Below are 5018 nucleotides of genomic sequence, written 5' to 3' on the forward strand. Positions count from 1 at the left end.
TGTAAAATGGGCCACAGATTCCCTAATGGCACATTTCTCAAAGGATTTGGATGGCGAGTTTGAGCTATGGAGAAGGAACATTTTGTATTTAATGTTCTTTCTCCTGTGCTCATAGTGTGCGTATAACAGAGACATGCCTACTAATATTGGGGTTTGCAGCTCATGTGCCTCAGTAGGAATGTTACTCTATTCCTGGGAGAGCTTTCCATGGGAGAGTCTCAAATCACTCAAAAGATATGACTCTTTTTTGAGAATGTACTGTGACCTAGGACCACTGGCAATATTCCAACATAGCGCAATATTGTGACTTCTTAATTTAATTATTATTTTATTCATAAGAGTTTTTGCCTACATGTATGGAAGTACAGCATGCACAGTTGTGACCATGATGGTCGGAAGACAGAATCAGAACCACTGCAGTCACAGATGCTCGTTAGCCATCATGTGGATGCTAGGAGGGGAAACCCAATTCTTCTGCAAGAATAGCTAGTGCCATTAACTGCTTAGATTCTCTCGAGTCCCTGGTATTATGACTTCAACAACAACAACAACGACAATGACGACGATGACAATAACAATCTCTCTGGCCGCAGATAGAATACATTGCTCATGGGAACCAACCAGATCTTGTCTCCACTGTGTAGCCTAATTAGCCCCAGATCTTCCTTTCTCTAGATCAGTGGTACTCAATCGTTGGGATCCCATGCTTTTGGAGGTCATATATCGGGCTGGTATCCTGCATACAGGTATTTACATTACGATTCCTAACAGTAGCAAAATGACAGTTATGCAGTAGCAATGAAAATAATTTTATGGTTGAGCGCCACCACAATGTGAGGAACTGTATTAAGTGGTCTCAGCATTAGGACAGTTGGGAACCACAGCTCCAAAAGATCCATGTGCACCAGAAGGCACTCTTTCTGTGCTTCAACCATCTCGGGGTCAGAGCCCAGCAGCTGGGGCCAATCCTTTTGTTCACAGTCCCTCACAAAGCCTCCGACTTCCTAAATCATTCATTTGCCTTAATGTGCTCCTTCATCCTGTCTTCTGCCTCTGACTATCACTATGTCTCTGTCACGTGGCTCTATGTGGCACCCCCCTCCCCTCAATAAATTCCATCTTTTGTTTCTCCTATGATGCTTTTTGTGAGCTCTCCCGTCTGAGTATCTTTCAGTAGAATACGAGTGTCACTCCTGCTCTGTCCTCATGCCCACAGAGACAGTAGTGAGCAGACCAAGTTAACAGCTGAAAGTCACTTCTGGAAGGTACAGGCTACTTCCAATCCAGGAATAAATATGCCATGTCACGGGATGATAGACATAAGGGACAATAATAGATCAAAATAGAGCAATACCACCAAGGGAGAGCTTGTGTCATATGGTGTGGTCAAAAGAAGGCCCAGGTGAGGAGGAGGTGACATTTGAAATTTGATCAGTCTTTAAAGGTTGGACTCTCAGTATTGCTGTACACGTTCCCACCCCCACACCACTTTCAATAAATCTGTAGCTAAAACAAACACCTGCCAGATGAGAGGAGAGAGAGGGTAACGACAGGAAACATGAGCGATAAATCCACACCAATCCAGTTCCAGGACTCATTTATGTTCCAAGAGCATGCGGAGAAATAAAAAATAAAAAAAGTTAAAAAGAAAATCCCCACACAGAGACTCTTTGATGAATCACCAGTAGCTAATTGTCTCGGTGCATCCCACAGGCGGGCGCAGCGTATCATTTGAAACCTGGGCGGATTTCAGAAGAGAAATGTTATTGCATTTTAAACAATGCCATTAGCCAATCCGATCCCACTCACCGCCCTGCACCTTGTTCCAGCCTTCCAGTCAAAAGATGAATTGCCGGATGGTTCTATTGTCAAAATGACAGCATGAAAAGAGAAGCATGTGGGTTGTAATAATAATAATGTGGTACACGTGTAGAAGGTCAGGGACGCAACAGATTAACATTCCAGAGAGAGATTTCCCCTGGGACACCTCTTGAAAGTATCAAAGGCCAAAGATCAGGACACTGATAATGCGCCCGGCCTTGGTGGTGAAATTGTATGTCTTTAGCTTTGCTGAGGACAGAGCAGTGTTCCTTTCAATTAGCCGATGGAAATCTCCCTCCTAGAGGAGGAAGAAGCCCGACCGCAGTGAAATCTGCTTCAGTGTAAATGAGTGAAGGGAAGTGAGGTTGTGTAGAAAGATGAGAGAGTTGCTTACTTCAGATTAATGAAATCAAATGGAACACGCTCCCCGGAGAAGCAGACTAAATAATCCCCCACCCCGGAGATTGAAACCGAACATCTCTAGCATGACATTTCTTCATTGAATTTTAAAACCAAACTGAAGCCTTTGCAACTGTTCTGAAAGGTGAGCTGGGGATTGTGGGTTGGAAGAGTCAGGCATTTCTTTCTAACTTAAATTGATTTGAGGCAATGGAAGAGGTGGTAGGGGAAGCGCGCAGGCTCTGACGGCTCAGGCATCTGGTATAAAGTGGATTTTGTAACTCGCTGCTGTGGAATGGTAAATTCCGTTTTCCTATTTTTAGAATGGGAAGGCACATAGAGGACTGTTTGGGGGAAAAATGTAAGCATTTATGAAGCGCTTGCTGAGCTTGAAGCAATCGGAAGGCTATCATTCTCTCTGTCGCTTTGCCAGATACACCTACGCCCCTTTCTCTGCCCGCCGTGGTGGATGGCTCTTGGGCAAGCTGGTAGGCAGCAAAAGGAAAAGGCATATGTTGCTGTTTTGCTTCTCTTTCTGAGTATAAACCCTGTTTAACTCCAAGAAGGAAGACTTGCGGTGGTAGGGGTGGGGGTGGGGGTACAGATATGGCTTAGCAGCCAAAGGCACTTGTTCTTACAGAGGACCTGAGTTGGGTTCTCAGCGCTCACGTTGGACATCTGGCAACCACCTATGGTCACAGTTCTGTAGGAGTCAGTGCCCTCTTCTGCCCTCGGATGGCATGCCTCCCCCTCCCAAATATACAAGCAAATAAGAAGATACTTCTTGGGAAGTTATTAGAAAATAAGCAAATTACAAGTGATTTACAAGATGCAAGGGGATTTCACAATAAGTCATTTGGGAGGCAGTGTTTAAAATATGGTGTGTGAGGTGGGATGTAGTTCAATGTTGGTACACTTACCTGGCATGAAATGATCAAGCCCCTGGGTTCTGTTCCATGGGTAGTGATGGGGGTGAGCGAGTCACTGGACCCAGTTTGAGGACTTAAAGTTCCTTTCCATTACTAGCACCTGGGTAACCTTCGCAAGTTGTTTAGTCTCCCCAGACTTTGTGTTCTTTCCTGTAAAATAGGTAAACAGTGGCAGCCACCTCTCAGAGTTAATATGAGCATAGCTGAATTTCAAATTGCTTAAAATAAGGCTTCCTGCTAGCGGCAATTCTCAGCCCCTCAAAGTGGCATATACGTCACACTAAGTACACAAGCACTCTAAGGAAACACTATTTCCAGATGGAAACTTTTGTTGTGATTTGCAATATCTCATGGTTACGTCTGATGCTAACTAGGGTTTATGTCGACTTGGCATAGGCTACAGTCATTTGGGAAGAGGGTTCCCCAATGGAGAAAATGTCCCCCATAGACTGGCCTGTGGGTAAAGTTGTAAGGTATTTTCTTGATTATCCCACAGAGGGCAGTGCCACCCTGGGTGAGCATTCCTGGGTAGTATAAAAAGTCAGGCGGAACAAGCCATCAACAGCATGCCAGTAGTCAGCGTTCCACTTTGGCATGTTCTTCAGTTCCTGCCTCCAGGTTCCTGCTTTGAGTTCCTCCCAAAACTTCCCTTCATGACTGGCTGTGATTGGGATGTGTAAGCTCAAATAAACCACTTTCTCCCAAATTGTTTTTGGTCATGTGGTTTTATCATGCCAACAGAAACACTCGCTGAAGCACTTCATCATTTGCATGTGTGTGCATGTGTGTGTGTGTGTGTGTGTGTGTGTGTGTGTGTGTTTGTGTAGATCAGAGAAAAACCTTATGTAGCATAATCATGTTGCATTACCCTTGAATTTTGAGACAGGATCCCATTGGCTTGATACTCACCAAATCAGGTAGCTGGCTGCCAGTATGTACCAGGGTTCACTTGTCTCCACCTAGAGTCAAGTGCTAGAGTTATAAGTCTACACCACTGTGTCTGGCTTTTTTTGTGCACAATCTCTAACTCAGGAAATCATACTTGTAAGACAATCACAGACTGAGCTTTCACTCCATTATTGCCATAAAGTTTTGCAGCCCAGAACAGAATATCTCCCCACTGGCATGAAAGCCACAGTTCCCAACTCTGCTCCCCACTCTCTTCTATTCAAAACTGCTATTCCTGAAAAACAACCCTGTCAAACCGGCAATGTCTTGAGACTACAAAGGAAAGTTCCATAAAGATATAGCTCAGTGTAGATGTACAGATGTTAAAAAAAAAAAAAAGCAACTGACCTCTCTTATTACTTTGATAGTCAATGTTTGGGTAAGTTGTTCAAAGCCACTGCAGCACAAAACCGTGGACAGAGCTCCTAATCTTTTTAAGGTTCCCGGACAATGGTGTCAACTCTTCTCTGCTCTTGACAATTACAGCGGGATAGTCTTTGAATCAATAATAAAATGGCAGTGGAAGAGAGTCTGACCTGGACCCTAAGAAGAGGCTGTCAAGGGCTCGCCATGACTACCAGGGGCAGATACGGGCTGATGGGCACACAGGAAGAGGATTAACAGAGTCAATAGCTGTTTGATGAATTTCTCTGCAAAGAGAAGCCTGAAGGACACTGGCAGAAAGCAATGAGGAACACATAAATGGCTGTGAGAAAGAGCCAAATGCCCGATTGCTGTTTCCTAAGAGACTAAAGCTCCCAGACTGCAGAATGCACCACCGCTGCTGCTGCTGCTGCTGCTTATAAAAGCTGCCGGAAATGTACTTTCTTACCAAAACTCAAAGCAGGGCTACAAATCATCTACAGGAGACAAAAGACAATAAGTAGTGTCAACACAGAGGGATATATTTTACTCTGCCCT

The 5018-nt window shown here is 44.4% G+C and overlaps 1 long non-coding RNA gene across 1 annotated transcript; it reads right to left on the minus strand.

Moving 5' to 3' along the window:
- Positions 1-909: 909 nt before the first annotated feature.
- On the minus strand, positions 910-4738 carry Gm41730. The gene is made up of 3 exons (XR_877411.3): positions 4446-4738; positions 4059-4108; positions 910-3299 (listed from the first exon to the last, which is right to left on the minus strand). It is a non-coding gene; the product is annotated as a predicted gene, 41730 (long non-coding RNA).
- Positions 4739-5018: the final 280 nt, after the last annotated feature.

The sequence above is a fragment of the Mus musculus genome, chromosome 18 (genome assembly GCF_000001635.26).
Source record: "Mus musculus strain C57BL/6J chromosome 18, GRCm38.p6 C57BL/6J".
NCBI classification, from domain to species: domain Eukaryota; kingdom Metazoa; phylum Chordata; class Mammalia; order Rodentia; family Muridae; genus Mus; species Mus musculus.